General features: G+C 49.1%; 1 protein-coding gene across 4 annotated transcripts in view; it reads left to right on the top strand.

Moving 5' to 3' along the window:
* Myo61F (unconventional myosin 61F) overlaps nt 1-17,775 on the top strand; it is a 164,144-nt gene that overhangs the window by 51,816 nt on the left and 94,553 nt on the right. Inside the window, exon 1 of one of the 4 annotated variants that reach the window (XM_075889050.1) lies at nt 12,167-12,232. The exons of the other annotated variants lie outside the window; for them this stretch is intronic. The gene's annotated coding sequence lies outside the window, so the exon portion shown is untranslated. Of the gene's footprint in view, nt 1-12,166; nt 12,233-17,775 lie in introns of those variants that run through there. 4 annotated transcript variants of the gene reach the window in all.

Genomic DNA, 17,775 nt, shown 5'->3' with positions numbered 1-17,775 from the left:
ATCAAAGGATCGTGTGATTGATGACCGACTCACAATGACCGATCGAGCCTGCGCATCCTTTCTCCGAAACAAGCGTTCGGTTCCTGTCTGGGCCAACGCTCTAGACGTGCACAACTTTCGCTACCCTGCACGCAACTTGATGTATACCATCGAGTCGCTCGTGTGCTTCGCGTGCTGAAGCGACGTACGGCTCTACTATACTGGACAGACGATAGTTATAGCGCTAGAACAAAACGACGACACAGAGACAAGAAGGACACGAAGTCTTGTCTCTGTGTCGTCGTTTTGTTCTCGCGCTATAACTATCGTCATGCCATACCAACTAGCCCAAGCTGCCACACTTCTAAATCTACTAATGGAACCTGGCGTGCACGCGTAGTCTATGTGCGGCCCCCTACCAGCCCTCTTCTTTTTCCGATAGCCCGAGGCGAAGCTGTGACATCGTTATAGAACTGTCCTGTCTGTGGCGACTGGCTTGCGTGTGTCGCGTGTGTGCGCACGGCGCCGCCTCGGCCTACGACAGCTGTGCCGCTTCTTCGCAACTGAAGACCCCCTTCTAGGCTTGACAATGTTTTCCCGAGGACTCGACAGTGTTTCTGTAGTATCTCTCTGGAGAGATGAAGAGACAGGGGGTTCTGCGACTCTCCCGAGTCGTTCGTTGCGGTATACCGCTCCAGCGGCTGATGTATTCCGCGGGATCGACGCATCGCTGATGCGTGCGATGCAATACTGCTGCAACCAACGTAATGTATCCGTGTTTTCCGACAGATGGCCATGTGATTGATGGGGGGGGGGGGGGGGGGAGACGTACACTGTTGTCATGCCATACCAACTAGCCCAAGCTGCCACACTGTTGTCCAACGTTCCGCGGTGCCGCGACCGTCTGTTTTACGAGGGAGTGGCTCTTTTGCACGATAGGGGGAAAATGCTTGCACGTTAAGGAACTCCTGGTAGTCGAAATTTCCGGAGTCTTTTAGTAATACGGTGTCTCTCATAATCATGTCGTGCTTTTGGCTCGTATAGAACCCTAACAACAAACAAGGAATCATGTGGTTTCGCATATGCCATATGGTTTACTTTCAGAACCCGTGTCTACATGTTCCTATATATATATGTAACGGCTGCTAGTGTTGTTTCACCCGGTTAAACCTAGTGAGCTGTTCTTTATTTCTACTAGGAAGAGTGTTTTTGTTTTTACCTTTCCCACGCATTTTTTTTTTCTTTACTCGCCTTGGGGTTGAAACTGAGACAAGAACCAGCACAGGCTGAGACGCGACCTACCTGGCCCGTTCCCAACTGTAGTTCCATGCGGAAACGAAAACTTCACGAAAAAAAAAAAAGGCAATGGCAGGGGCAAGATGTCGGGGTGGTTGGGAGTTGGCAGGGCGTGAACACTCGGGGCGAAGGGAAAGAGCGGCACCGCACTTTGTCGAGCACGAGTTTTCTAGAAGCCGGGAGTGCCTGCTCTTGTCGATTAGATAAAGAAAAAAAAACACGATGGAGACACCAGTGTGGGAGTTGCAATACTAAAGATAACCTGGCGCCTGTCTTGACGTCAATCGAGATGCATACGTGCGAAAGACGCGTCTTCGCCTGAGATGGCGGCAAAATGGTTACTTGCCAGAACTATAATGACACTATCAGGCACGGCACGTGCGGAATACTTTGTAAAATTTCTACCTCATGGAGTTTTCTGACGTGCACCTTATTCTAAGTTCTCTCGTCTCTAGTGTTTCACCTCCATGAAAATGTGATTTGCCTTAGCCGGGGTGGAACCCCCAACCTTCACACCATTGGACGAGAACCACAACCTCAGTATCGTCATCAAGGCGGCAATATTGTGACTGGCTCGATGGTCGTGGGTGAGAAGATCTTGGCCGTGGAGTTCATTTAGTGGGTCATTCACTGGTGATATTTTTTTTTTAGTGCGCATTGATCAAGGGTGTAGGCAGAAATTAGTTTCAGAGGGCTAGAGGGGGGGGGGGGGGGGGATGGTCGTCGGCAGGATTTCCACTTGGGGGGCGCAAACCAGTGTTGCATCACGGCTGGGAGAGGGGGAGAGCACCTGCGTAGCTTTAGTGAGGGCAACTGCTGGTGAGACGTGAGGGGGGGCACGTGCCCCTCTCCTATGCTGATGGGCACATCCTTGATCTGAAGTGGGGGCCGGGCAGGCGGTGGTCGAGTGTTTGTGTTAGTTTTGCTTTCTCCCATGGCAGAAAAAATTAAGAGAGGGGGAAGGGGGAGGAGGATTACGTGTTTGGTGTATTAACCTTTGGCTACGCCGCTGACCTTCACTGTTTATGAAAAAATGTGATTCTCATGAGATATGTCTCAGTACTAGAAAGGGAATATACTGATTAGTTATATGACCGTTTGCATGGGGTTCTGCATCGTACACGGACGTTCTCGCATTTCCGCCGATAGAGGTGGAAATCCTGTAGGCCCGTGTGTTCAGATTTGGGTGCACGTTAAAGAACCCCAGGTGGTCGAAATTTCCGGAGCCCTCCACTACGGCGTCTCTCGTAATCATATGGTCGTTTTGGGACGTTAAACCCCACATATCAATCAATCTCGCATTCTCGTCTCCACAGAAGCGCATCCACCGGTATCGGGACTCGAACCCGTGTCCTCTTGCTTCTTACAACTTAGCCGCTAAGCCACCGCAGCCTGCAGAGACCTGATTGTGAGCAGTGGTACTGCTGCGTGTGAAATGAATCTGCGCGGACTTCCCTTCCGCTAGATTCTGCTCGAGCGGAAACACAGTTCGTAGCGGTATTTAGAGCGCGTAAACAGACAAGAAACGAAAGACTGCAGAGTCAAACAGACGAGCGCCTGTATTTGACACTGTCTTTCGTTTCTTGTCTGTTTACGCGCTCTAAATACCACTGTGTTCAAGTACAAACTCACCCAAATTTCAGTGCTTTTAAACGGTTCGTAAAAATACGATAAGAATAAATATATAACGCCTGTTTTCAGCAGCACGAGAGAGCAAGATGCGTAGACTGCAGACACGCATGTGACGTCACGGGTCGCTAAGCGAGTACTGTTATTACACGCGTCTCAGTTTCCTCATCGATTATCTGTCACGCTCACTTTCCATGACCGGGAAACAAGCGGAGTGGCAGCCCACTTCCGCGACCACTTTAGTTTTGCCCGACCACGTGACCCTTCTACGCACGCCACGGCCGAGCCCCTCGCCCGGGTCACGGCACCCTTCAACTAATCATCGACTGCGCTGCCCCTTTTATCGAGGGAGGGCAAATCATCCACCCGCCCATTCTCCTTTGCCTTCAACGCAGAAAACCACAACAACAAAAGACCTGAGGTGCGAAACAAAGATGGATGCCAGCAAGTGCACGCAACAGTGTGACGAGCTATGCTACTTTGGTTCATCTGCTTTTTGCTTCGGTAAACGTGGAAGTGTGGAAGTTTGGGCTAGTTGGTATCACATGACGATAGTTATAGCGAGGGAACAGAACGACGAACAAAGAGACAAGAAGGACACGTTGGCAGTTAGCGCTCGTGTCCTGCTTGTCTCTTTGTCGTCGTTCTGTTCTCGCGCTATAACTATCGTCAGGTAAACGTGGACACGTACTTCTACCTTTTCCATTTTGCCTCTTATTTGCGGTAATGACAGGACAGTGGCGCATTTTTTTCTCTACATGACACTGCCCGCGCGCTTCACCTCGGGGATTCGCTGCAGCACTGCGAAAGCTTGGCGGCGCTTGTGCTAGCCAAGAAGCATTCATTCTGAACGTTTTGAACTTTCGTTTCGTACGGGAGGCTCGGTAACTATATCGATATGTCGAAGACCAGCCACAGACGTTTCCTGCCGTTACCCATCCGTTCAGTTTGCGGGGAGAACTGGTGGCCGAGCGCAGATGTAATATTTTCCCAGCACGGATAAGATAGCCGTCATAACATTCTTGTTTCTGGTTCTCGCGATTCCATGAGGTGCGTAGGGTTGCGACGTGGGCTCTTTCGTTCATCAGGTCAAGACTCGATGTTTGTATTATTAGATATAAACGAGTGTGTGACTATAAGCTCATCAGATAAGCGATCAAGGGCACGTTGGCTTCTTCGATTGACTCCTGGTCCCTTAGCTACCGAGAAAGAAAAAGAAAAATCACAACATATCCACGGAGTGAATGATGATGAGTGGGGCGAAGCTTCGAAGGGTTTTATCGGCAAACCTTGAATCATCTGCTCTTTATGTATGTATGTATGTATGTATGTATGTATGTATGTATGTATGTATGTATGTATGTATGTATGTATGTATGTATGTATGTATGTATGTATGTATGTATGTATGTATGTATGTATGTATGTATGTATGTATGTATGTATGTATGTATGTATGTATGTATGTATGTATGTATGTATGTATGTCCATCTGTCCTCTGTCTGTCCGCATGTTCTTCTCTGTCTGTTTGCTCGTGCGTCCGTCCATCTAGCGAACACTCCAGTCTCCAAGTACCGCCATCTCGCATGTTTTTCTCATATATTCATCATATAGTCATCATGTACAAGTACCGCCATCCAGCGGACATTCCAATGACTAAAACGAGAAGTGGCTACTACATACAGGAGACTCATGACCGACGCATTGAGGAGCTTCGACCCTAAAAAGCAGAACGAAATGCAAACCGTCACAAAATGTGTCACATTGCGCGACATGCAAGCGAAGCACAGTTACAAGCAACTTGTATAGGAACAGAGTATCGTCTGCACGGATCCAACGCGTCTTCTTTCTGAGTATCGTGCTTTGACACGAGCTGCACGGTGAAACGTGCAGCCGATCTTCACGCGGATTAAGAGGCGCGTGTAGTCGATTCATCCACTTTCTCGCAACTTCCGAGCACCCTCGCTGCTTGCTCGTTGATTTATGGTTCCTTTATAAGGCTGTCTATCTCCCTCCCACGCACCGCAGCGGAGCCAGGCGAAATGGTCCGCGTGGCGCGCGCTTGAAGCCGGTGGTGAAGGCGAGCGGCCCAAAGAAGTACGCGGCCCTCCAAGCCTGTCCGCTCTTTCGAGCTCTCCTTGCACCCTCTGTGATGGTACCGCCGTTGGCGGCGGCACCCTTTTCTTGGGACCCCTTTCCGTTCTGGGAACGGTTTGCCGCTGCAGCCGCTCTTGTTCTTTTGTGGGCCCGACCAGGCCATTCTGTCCTCTCCTCCGCACACAGGACGCGCACCGGCACGCAACACAAGGTCAGAGATGGATACAGTGACTTGTAGGTTCGAGCCACTCGCGGCTGCGACGAGACTACTGCATCTGTGCGATCGCCCATCATTCGAAATCGAATGCCCCGCGCTTTCTAGGCCGCTTGTATGAAAAACCGCCACTGGAAAAAAATTATTCTCGGACATGTGCCCGTGCGCATTGTGGTATGCACAGTGCCACAAAAGCTGTACTGCGCGTTCACAGTCGAACCGTTCTGTCAACTCTGTGCAGTCATCGTCGTCATCGTTGTAGTTCGATGTCTTGCGTCGGCTTTTATGTGTTGCTCAGCGAGAAAATCAGTTCTGCGCATAACTTCGTTTGCAGTGTGGTTAATCATTCCAGGAAACTGCGGCGGTCGCATCCACTCGGAATCACGAAAATTGTCGCCTTTGCAGTAATAACGGTTTTACAGGCAACCGCGCGAATGCGAGGTGGTTATAACTTGGCACTATTGTAACAATACTGATTGTTGGCCTAGTTGGTACTTGCTTACTGACATGCTTTGGCCGCAAATAACACACACACAAAGTAAAGAAACACTCAACGACAAGCACAAGTGGCACACAAACACAATGTAAAAAAAACACTCAAACACAAGCACAAGCGGCAAGCCGCTTGTGCTTGTCGTTGAGTGTTTCTTTACATTGTGTTTGTGTTATTTGCGGCCAAAGCATGTCAGTAAGTAGGTTAGCTTGGCCATTTGTAGAGCGTTGAGCGGAAAGGTGTGCAGGTTTAAAGGCGTTTTTTTCTTTCTTTGGTGTTGATGTCGTGACTCATTTTCTTCATTTTTTATCATAGGGGCTGTGTAACGTGTAAGTATACAGCACGTGCCGTTCTTCCGGTGTAGCGGTCGAGCTCGGGGAAGGCCACGGACAGACGTGTCCGAGAAATTAAAAAAAAAAGAAAAAAGAAGTGCGAGGAACAAGATGATACCGCGCATTCCCACTAACTGCGCACGTACACTCACTTCCCCAGCGGTGGTTTGTCACGTCTCCACTCGATGCGACGCCGGATAACGTCTTTGTGCATTGCGAGCGTTCTATATTCACCACACTCTGAAAAAAAAAAAAAGTCTGGAGATTATGTGTTAATATTCCCGTAAGTCCTGCCTTACCGCTTAGATGACATTATATTCAAAGAAACACGCTAACTCTCTTCCGGATCCCACAACTCTCTAAAGAGTGTAAAATGATATCCAAAGACGGTAATATATACATAGAAAGCCCTTCTCCTTTCCCACACACATATGGCCAGATGATCGAAACTTTAGGAACCCTCCACTACGGCGTTTTTCATAACCATATCGTGGTTTCTGGCACGTATACAATACTTTACCAATTAGTGTTTTAATGTTTTTTATGTATAGTTGACAACGTCGTCTGCATTTTGTGCGTGCTTGTGATGCAGATGGACCGGAAGAAATTGAAACGCCGTTTCTCATAACCATATCGTAGTTTTTATCTCGTATACAATCATTCACAAATTAGTGCTTTAATGTTTTTTTTTTCATTTAAAGTTGACCACGCCGTCTGCATTTTGTGTGTGCTTGCGATGCGGATGGTAAGAAAAATTTGCCGCTTTTTTCGGATTCCTCGAGCAACAGTAAAAACACTTTCAAGTTTTCAGCTCCCGCTTCGGCCGAAACGAATAAGGAGACATATGAATATTGGCGAGAAATATGGGACACAGGTGCGAAACGCCTGTCGGAAATGCCACAGCTGCTCTCGAACAACGGGTGTATGGAGTGCGAACAGTGCGGCATAGCTGCGTAGGCGCACTGTCTTTCGCAGTTCACGGGGATGGCTAGCTGAGTCAACGCATGTTCCCGTTTGACCGTATATATGTCGCCAAGTTGCGCTCAAACAATCGCAGGTGCGGGAGCTGAGCGCGCATGTTCGATGTTCTGTGTGCTGACAATGAGTGTTGTGTGGTTGAGAGAGAGAGAGAGAAAGAGAGGCATTCTGGCCGTGTTCGCTGTCACTGCTGAACAATACAGAGGCGCGGGGTCGTGGCAGAGGACACCGCTTCTGAACGTGGGTCTTCAAACACCGTCCACAGCGCATGTGTTCTCTCTACAGCTCTGAATAAGCGCTACGTGCTTAAACAGACATGCATGCTTACAAATTATTCATGTCACTAGTTGAATACACAATCTGAGCACACTTTTTTCACATTGCATTTCTGCGGTGAAGAAAAGACGATTGCATTACCTCTGTATGACTTAATACCCGTGCCACACAGGTAGAGAGAATGGCATTTACCTCCTGATGCCTTCGGCTTTAATGCCATTCGCGCGGTGCCACACGGACGAACGAAATGGCATTCGCCCAAATGCCACTCGTCGCCTAATGCCATCGCCAGAACTTATTCGACTGAGAAATGCGTACTCTCGATGGCACAGCTGATGAAGTAGTTATATAAAACGACATTTTATTGGGCTGAAAGGAAACTTTTTGCTTCTTTTATTTACACTAATCACTTAAACAGATGCTTAAAAACATATCTTCAGCTGCTAGAGGCTGTAAAATAAATGCGACAGGTGCCCGCTCCCCCCCCCCCCCCCCTCCTTTTTTTTTACGCTGCGAATCTGACTAGCTTTGGCTTAGGTTGCTACACGGTTGGTTGCAACGTCGTGAAACAAAGTACTGAACTAAATCTAATGGCAGTGTAATATGCTTATTTCTGCATTTATTTCTTCTGAGAGGCATATGTAGCTTGTAAAAGCACGTTTATTTTTCTATTACTACTCTACAATTACTTACTACAGAAGACGGTGCGATCGACATCGTCATTCATTTTAAAGTGCAGCAACTCCGTCCCCAAAAATGTCATTCGGGAACTGAATGCCTTCACTACCGAATGTAACTTCCTGTGCCCATGTGGCACTGTTGCCTCGTATAGTTCGCACCCAGTGCTATACTCCCAATGTTCTTCACTCTTTTACACTAAACTCAAGAAAGCCGGCGGGCCGCGGAGCACGCATTCTGTCGCTTCGCGCCACCGTAGTAAGCACATGGCGTGACACGATTCGCGAGGCTCCTAATATGGCCCACTGAGTGCAAGGCGTGTCGCGTCCCCTCTCTCGCGTGACAGCGCCACCAGTGGAGTATATTTACTTTGGCCGCAATGAGGCTGTAGACACGCGGCGTCCTGTATAGCTCCCCGAATCTGCCACCCTCTAATTAATAGCCCCGAAATGGCGACACCTCCGCTCCAATTAATCTTAGCGCCGTTCCGCGCCTACGCTCGCGTTTCTTTCTATGTACGCCGGCCCGGCTTCTGGTTGCGAATGTGCACTCAAAGCACGCACCAGCGAGGATGTATATATATATGTGTGTGTGTGTGTGTTTCGAAGCCCGTCGCCTCGTCGCCTTGGTTAATTGTGCAACTCACTTTAGCGCCTTCTTTTCGAGCCGAGGAACGGTGGCAATCGCAGCCTAATCGCAGTCAACAGCCGGGGCGGCGTCTAATTATCGGATGTGTGCTGCATCAGCGCACACGGGAATTCTCTGGATAGCTTGCTGAAAAGAGCGGCAGCGCTCGGGGGGGGGGGGGGGGGGGGGGGGCTGTTCGGAAAAGTGCGAGGGCGTTTTGCGCTCACGTGGTCGCCTCCTGCCTGGAGTGGAGGTGTGTACCGTTGACTTGGCTTTTCCATAGATGATAACCCTTTATATCGCATTGCGTTCTGCGTGAAGCGGTATGTGTTAATGACGCGGCAGCTCAGTTGCTTGCTGCGGTGTTTTTTTTTTTTTTTTTGAGGGGGCGGGGGTGTGTGCATCGGATGCAGTGATCGATTGTATAGTCCTTCTGTGTGTCTTTGACAGCGCTACCGCAAATAAATAGGAAACGAGAGATGCGCACGAAGACATACATATGGCGCCTGTGCGGGTGTGTGTAGTCCTTTTTCAGAGCGCAGCATCGCCGTTGCCTTTGTCGGCGTATAACCGAAAACGCGAACGAAGACGCGAGAGAGCGGACGCAGAGTCTGTCGATATCATGAGCCGCTGGCTCCCACGTCGGAGCTCTTGGGCATGCAGGGCTGGCACGTGAAGTATACGGCTGGCGTTGTTTGTGCAAACGGAGTTGCTGACGTTTCGCCTGGTTCGCAATGCCTGCAGTGCATGCAAGTGTGATGTGCGTTGGCGTTGCCACAACGCGAAGCTGAGCTCGAAATTCACATCAAGGAGCATCGTAATCGTCGGTTATTCTCTTCTTCTTTTTTTCTCCGCAACTCTAATACCCTCACCCATTTCCCCTACAGGCGCTGAGCCGTGCTCCCGATTAGGGTTGCTCAAGTTGCGTCTTTTCGTTTCCTCATACTCTCTCTCTCTCTGTGTGTGTGTGTCTACGCACACCACCGAACACCAGTTCTGGGTACATGGACACGTGACCGCACCAGCCTCCAAGAAAAGAAAAAAAAAATAAAAAAAATAAACCGAGCCCGGTTGTGTCATCCCGTGGCTACGCCGCCGATACTGACACTAAATTTCGAGGCAGGGATAGCCTTGCGGGATCGATTCCCATGAACATGGGTATATGTCATCTGCAGAATATCAACAGCGAATATAGCTTGGGAGGTATTTTACATGATTTTTGAAGGCCTTCACACCATGAAAAGTGACCCCATGGTGACCCTCTTACTTCTCTCACGTTACCACGCTGCAGTCAATAAAACAAGATACGGTCACGTCATAGCTGCTTCTTTATAGACGATATCTTTTTTGGGACGTTCGACGCAAAGATTTTGGTCTGTGTCTGTCTGTCTGTCTGTCTGTCTGTCTGTCTGTCTGTCTGTCTGTCTGTCTGTCTGTCTGTCTGTACAATTGTCTGTTTGTCCACCATTAACAGCACCGGGTAATTAAAGCGCCAACCAATGTTGCTCAAGGTTCAGCGTTCGTACTTGTGTAATCGTCAATTAAAAAGCAATTATTGCGCATTTCTGAGGCAAAATAACACGTATATATTCTCCGTGTGCGTCTTTTACTTGAAAAGGCATATGTAAGTAATTTTAAGGACCATAGCGCTTATCATGCTGCGCTGACCATGCAACGCTTGCACAAAAAGGCGAGTGTTTCCAACGCTTTGCTAAGACGAGACGGTGGTGGCACCTACCCGTCGCCTTGCGTTCTACACCTTATCGCCTCTGAGACGGGCGCGCACGCCCGTCTCAGAGCCGCGCACTTCGTTCTCCAAGATAACTGCCAGATAGCACTCATGTCTCACGTGTGACGTGACTTGGTGCGCTCGTTCGCCTCCGCTGCACGCTCGAGGCACTCTAACGCAGCGCCCCTAGAATTTCACCGATTTTCCTGCGCAGAACATCAAATAAACGTTTTGTTCAATCTCTCCAGACGCAAGACTATCGTCTTTCGACGACATTTGCATATTACCATGCAGATATGGGGCCATTTTTTTTCTGCATTTGTTCCGGCAGTCTATATACACTTCTCGGCGGCTGCTCGCGAGTCCGTGGCTGCGGCACACGCGTTGAAATATTTCGTGTTTCGCGACACTTCTGTTTTCTTTCCTGTTCGGAAGGACTTCTTGACGCGGGCCGAGCGGAAGGACGTCACATTTCGATGACTTGACGTGGTAGCGCTACACACGCTAGGTGGCGATAGTTGCAACCGGTGACTTGTCGTTCTTGGAGCTCTCAAACTGAAACTGGTCGGTAATGAGGAGAGAGAGAGAAATAAACTTTTATTTATAAAACAGTGTTCCGAGATAGGCCCGGTGTCACCCTAAGGTGGGAGGGTTCCCTAGTTCAGGAACTTCTGGCTTCGACTGCCCTCTTAATTGGCCCAGGCGACGAGTTGTCGCTAGTCTTCCAGGTCCTCGAGGACGAGCTTGACCTCCCACGTTTCCATTAGGAGATTGCAATTAATTATTATGTCGCATGCTAGAGCAAACGATACACCGTTTTATGACTAACAGGCTCCTAGCAACACATTGCAGCGAAAAAAAAAATTGGTCCGAATCTACATGTTACACTGCAAATGTCGTCGAAAGACGTTAGTATTGCGTCTGGAGAGAGTGAACAAAATGTTTATTTGATGTTCTGCGCAAGGAAATTGGTGAATGGTATTCTGAAGGCGCTGCGTTAGAGTGCCTCGAGCGTGTAACGGAGGCGAACAGGCGCATCTAGGAACGTTATACACGAGCGCCATCTGGCAGTTATCTTCGAAAACGAAGGTGTGCGCGACCGCGGAGAAAGATGCGCGCCAGACTCGAAGGTGATAAAATGTAGAACGCAAAGCCACGGGCAGGTGCCACCACTGTGCCGTCGTAGCAAAGCGTTGGAAACGCCTTCTTGAGCATCGCGTTGCACTGTCAGCGCAGCGCGTTAAACGCTACAGTCCTGAGAGTTACTTGTGTGTGCCTCTTCAGGTATTAAGGCAGACATACAAAACACAGACATGTTGTTATGACGCCTCAGATATGCACAATATTTTCTTTTTTTTAATTGACAATCGCACAACTATGAACGCTAAGCCTTGAGCAATATTGGTGGGCGCTGCGGATGGGGTTGGCCGTTTGGTGACGTTTGAGGTGTCGTTAGGGCGGACAAAGAGGCAAATGTACAGACGGACAGACAGGCCAAAATTTTTCTGTCGAAGGTTCCTAAGAAAGACTGTCGTCTTAAAAAAAAAACCACTGTCTCGCCTTTGAACTCGACGTGGTGACGGGCCCTTTAAAGGGAAGCCGACAGAACAGGCTGCCGTCGTTCGGCTCTCGCATTCTCCGGTCGTGAGTTCACTGGCGGTGACGCGCGCTCGCCCTTGTCGATGTAGCAGCAAACAGCATTGCAGGAATGCGGTTCTTCGCATAACGCAAGCCGCAGCTGTATCCCCGCGCACGCGCACAAAGTCCCCTTGCGTAGACCACGAGTCGTCGTCGCGCGCACTGTAACGCACTCTGTCAACCCTTTATTGTCGGGAAGGCCCCCGAAACCCAGCGAGATTTGTTGCCGGCTTGACATAGATCGGGTCTTCAGGAGAGAGCGAAGGTGAGAGGTTTCATTGCGATGCGAACGCGAGTGGAGAGTGCGTTTTGAGGATGTGCAGTGTTAACGTTGTGCGTGACTGCCATGCAAGTGCTGGGCGGCCACACGCGGTGCGCCTCGCTCGCCCTCTCTCTGTCCATTTCGAGAACGTTGACCACATTGGTGGGATGAAAGTGACGCCGCAGGGAAATATTTGTGCATAGTGTCCAAAGAAAGCGGACGCAGGGGTCACTTTCGCTCTGTATATATACGTCCTGTCAGTGTGCTTGGTGCTGGAAACGGCATGCATAACATGCAGACACACCGTGTACCAGCGCTTAAAAAAAAAGCAAAGTATGTGTTCGCAATAGAAAAAAGAAATAGAGAGAAAGAGAGAAAAGTGGTAGAGCGCTATGTGTGCAGTATATATTATAGAGCGGAGTTTAGCTGTGTCCCTGTAATAGAACGAACTGATACAAGTGTTTACAAAAAATTAAAAAAAAAAGAAAAAAAGGTAAACTACCCCATCGGGATGCTTTGTTATGTGGGGTTTAACGTTCAAAAACCACCATATGATTACGAGAGACGCCGTAGTGGAGGGCTCCGGAAATTTCGACCACCCGGGTTTTTTTAACGTGTACTAAAATCTGAGCATATACAAGCTTATAGCATTTTCGCCTCCATCGAAAATGCAGCCGCCGCAGCTGGGATTCGATCCCGCGACCTGCGGGTCAGCAGCAGAGTACCTTAGCCACTAGACCATCGCGGTGACCGGGGCCTACTCTGAATGCTACGTACTATAAAAGATAAATCAGCCGTTCACATATTCAGATGTTTGCGCACATGAAGTAAGTGCAATTGCCTTTTTCTGCATGCTTAGAAGTGTTTTTCTTGTTTTAGAGTACTTTCTTGTTTTAGAGTACTGCTGGATTGCGGTCAGCTGTTTTCAAAGGGGGTCCTTCAACGCTTTTCTAAGTAGCCGTGTAACGGATTCACTGAAGGATCTTCTTGCATTGTGAATTCACCGCCGTGAAATTTTCAGAATCCGTCCAGTGCTGGCGGAGTCGGCAAGAGTTGTCGCATGCTGCAATTGCGTTCTCTCTTGTCGCATCCCGACAAAAACGCTGAAGCGAGGAGGTATGGCACGGGGTAGGAAAATACGTCACGCGCGCCTCGTGACCTTGAACACTTCCCCCCTCTCTCTCTTGTTTTGTGCGAATGTGCGTCTTGTCAGTGCGATCGCGCGCGTTGACAAGTCGCAATATTGCGCGGTGGCCCATTCAGCCCGCCATTCTCAAAAAATCAGCCAATCACTGATACTTGGCCTGAGATGTAGTGAGTTGGAGCCTTTAGCCTCATTTCTCGAGGGAAGAGAAAGCAATTCTTTGAGAATTTATTGTAATTTCCAAGCCGGGGCGTGCTGCGCCATATTGGGCACGCGTGTTTCGGGAACCTCGACTACCGATCAGCAGCGTTTTCAGACCACGCTCAAAAAGTGTTGCAGGGCCCCCTCAAAGAACACTGCGATTTACTGGTTAGCCTTCCGAAACAGTGAAAAAAAAATTACGTCTTCTCCCACTAAGGGAACCGTGATTTGCATGCGAAGCAGAGCATTTGTCGATGTAAAGTTTTGTTCATCGCGGGCACCTTGCCCGATGTTAAGCGCAGGGGCGAATCCAGCCACTAATTTAAAGGGCGGGGGGTCACCTGAAAGTAGCATTGAAGAGGCGGGCGGGGTCATGACATTTTTGTTTTTACTACCAGAAAAAAAAGCCTCATATCATAAATATTGTTAATATGTCCTCACAGTGGTTTCGCTCATTTGACCTAATTGGTGAAAAGAGGTGGACTAGAAGCAATAAAGCGAGGTGGGCGGGGGTGCTGACAAATACTTGGGAAAAGGGTGATCACCCCTACCCCCAAGCCCCTCTGTATCCGCCACCAACGCCACCAACTCATTTCCCATTAGCAGCCATTGGCATGTACATTGAGCACTATCTGACTGAAAAAGTTTGCTACGTCATACTCGCTGGGCGTAACCTCCTTGGTTTTCGAAAAGTTTAGCGAGCGTTGGGCCGCAGTGTTATGAATACAGTGAACTAGTATATACCATGAACTCGAGGTGGTTAAAGGTGGGAAGTAGACACGGAGCGCAAGCCGTAAGAAAGTGTGCGTGTGCCTCCTTTCGTTCGGTCCTTGGAATGTCCGCTGGATGGCGGGGCTTCTATATGATGAATATATGATGTAAAGATCCGAGGTGGTGGTACTTGAAGTGTTGAATAGGTGGACGAACGGACACACAGACAGATGCATAGACGGGCGCACGGATGGCTGCACGGACGGATGAACGCATGAGCGGACGCAGGAGCGGATGCATGGACGAAAGCAGGGACGGACGCACAGATGAACGTGCGGGCGCACGAACAGACGCACGCACGGACGGGCGGATGGACGCACGGGCGGCCACACAGACGCACGCATGGATGGACGGAAGCAAGAACGAATGGATGGACGGATGCTTCGCCCCAGTATCCATCATCCACTCCGTCGATATGCTGCCATTTTTTTTTATTGTTCAACAACTCACAGGAGAAATCTCCCACCGGCACCACCTTGCAGGTCGAAACGTAAGACTGGTTACTCACTACGACTACGACTACTACGAGGGACGAACGGGTGCTGCTTTATGGAGCTTCGCCCTAAAAATCAGCGCGCTATTTTCTAAAGCTATTCTTGCCCACCGATGCTATTTTGGCACATCGGTAGAAGGAACTGGATGTCATCAAGGGGCTGTGTTTGTAAAGAGTGAAAGGGGAGGTGCAAAGCACGGGCTTCAGCGAGCATGGGAATTACATAGTACACAGATTTGTCTGTAGTCTTTGTACTTAACGTTCCTTTTCGCTTCGCGTGGCTTGAAGTTTCCTTCTCAAGAAATAACAATCGGCAAATGTTCAGCAGTTGTGCTTCACCACCGTAATCATTTAGGCTTACATTTGAAATCGGGTCACGAAGTTCCAAAAAGTTTCTTTTTTCCACGAGGAGGTCGTGGCTCTTTTCTTCGAAATAAAACCGAAACACAGCGACAAACGAAGCCACAAGTGCGATTCGCCGCCCGCAAGTACGAAGGCTATAGACGTATCCGTGTACTACTCATATCATTCCCATGGCCTCGCCGCGGTGGTCTAAGGTAATCAGCTGCTGACCCGTATAGTCGTGGGATTGAATCCCGGCTGCGGCGGCTGCATTTTCGATGGAGGCGAAAATGCTGTAGGCCCGTGTGCTCAGATTTGGGTGCACGTAAAGAACCCCGGGTGGTCGAAATTTCCGGAGTCCTCCACTATACGGCGTCTCTCATAATCAAATCGTGGTTTTGAGACGTTAAACCCCGCGTATCAATCAATTAATCCCATCATTCCCATGGTGATTGAACGATCACGGTGCCAGAGTTCTCTCTAGTTAATTTTCAAGGAAACTCTATAACCCACGTCTCCAAATGCATTGCGCTGGTGTGATGACGTATCCGGTGCCAAAAAGCGCGTGGTCACTGCATCAAGCGGAAGCCGCCGCGACAGCAGCAACGGGTGCGGGCAGCTTCCCTTTTGTAATTCAATCAGCGCGTTTGTTTTTTCTTTATCGCTGTTCTGTGCGGCTTCGCTGACCGCGATATTATGCGTCGCGTAGACGTAATGCGACGACTTCAAGGCGACGCGACGTTGCTGTGATGGTTGCGAACGTGCGGGACGCCTGTGCATACTACTTGCATGCTCGGCCTTATCATGCGCTACTAACCCGCGGGGAAAGGCACAGGAAGACTGCCAGTCTCTCGGGCGGCGTCCTTGATACGCCGACAGCTGTACACGTGTTGCGCGCTGCGTGAGGTCGACATCGTCGTTGTTATGTATGAGGAGGACTCCGTTCTGCACGTGCTCCCGTTTGTTTATTTTTACTTATTTGTTTATTTTCAAGTACTTCTGAGAGGGATCGTGGCAGGGGTGGGAGAGAAAGATGTTTTAATTGAAAGCTGGACATGTTAGCCTGGCATGCGAACACACACACACACGCGCGCACACACACGCACACACACACACACACGCACACAGACACAGACAGACACAGAGACAGACAGACAGACAGACAGACAGACAGACAGACAGACAGACAGACAGACAGACAGACAGACAGACAGACAGACAGACAGACAGAGAGAGAGAGAGGGGGGGGACGGACAGACAGAGAGATTACACTGTTTATTAAGTTTCGTGCAGGCCAGTGGCACCCAATAAAGTCAACAACACTATCATCATGTGAACATCACTAGACGTAACGTGATAACGTCGTGATGTCATAGTGTCGTCGTGGTGACGTCATTATATGGCGCCATCATGTTGACACTACAACACTGACGTCATCACATGGCTTTTTTCGAGACACACACGTCGGCACCAGTCCAACGGACTGGAGTTCGGCAGCTCGTATGCGACGTTCACATGGGCCGACACGTACTAGCAGTTTCGCACGTGTCGTCCGCCACTCGCGCGACGAGTATTACGCCTGAAAACGGCACTGTGTGAAAACGGTATGCAAAGTCACTGAAGTGTACGAGGCCGCCTGCGTGGCACGCATCCGTTCGACCTTTCGACCTTCTTGATGGTAGCTGGATACGTCCTTGCGAGTTCTGCCGCCTTCGGGAAATACAGTATACTCCCTCATGAATTTTGTTCCTATTTACAAGGGAGGCAAATGAAGTCACGTTAACTGCCTCTGTACACCTAACCGCATAAAAAAAAAACACTTAGTTGCCTATTCGCAAGATTGTTACGAACAGATTATAATGAAGACATGGCGTGTTTCCGGCTCGCGTGCTCGATCGAATCAGGCTCTTACAGGACTCACCAAATCAGCCTTTAATATCCGTAACTTCCCGGTGCGATTCTGCCTATTTATGTTCCCTCTCTTCTTCAATTTCTTTCCCCCTTTATCCCTCTCTGCTCCACTGCAGGGAAACGAAGCGGACGGGCGTCTGGTAATCCTATACCTGCCTTTCTTGCGTATCTCTATCTGAAAGGAAATTGCATCTGTATGCATGGAGAGATTACGCAAACCACCCTATATCGTAGTGTTTATAAAGCAGTAATTTGTTTCAAAAGAACTACTTGTCCCCTCACAAAAGGGGTTTAAAACCATAGGGACGAAATTATAGGCAAGTCCGTGTATTATATCTATCGTTCGGGTTGGCGCCATGCTTGAGCACGAAACTTTATATGGCAAGCGCTGATAAACGTCTCTCTCAAATTATGACAGGTCGATTGCCACTATCCCTCAAGAGAAAGGTATATAACAGCTGTATCTTGCCGGTACTTAGCTACGGAGCAGAAACCTGGAAACTTACAAAGAGGGTTCAGCTTAAATTGAGGACGACGCATCGAACAATGGAAAGAAAAATGGTAGGTGTAACCTTAAGAGACAAGAAGAGAGCAGAGTGGATTAGGGGACAAACGGGGGTTAAGGATATCATAGCTGAAATCAAGCAGAAGAAATGGACATGGGCCGGGCATAGACTGGATAAC

This window comes from Rhipicephalus microplus, chromosome 3 (genome assembly GCF_043290135.1).
Source record: "Rhipicephalus microplus isolate Deutch F79 chromosome 3, USDA_Rmic, whole genome shotgun sequence".
NCBI classification, from domain to species: domain Eukaryota; kingdom Metazoa; phylum Arthropoda; class Arachnida; order Ixodida; family Ixodidae; genus Rhipicephalus; species Rhipicephalus microplus.
The sequence above is the reverse complement of the archived record's forward strand: the minus strand, read 5'-3'. Positions and strand labels throughout refer to the sequence as shown.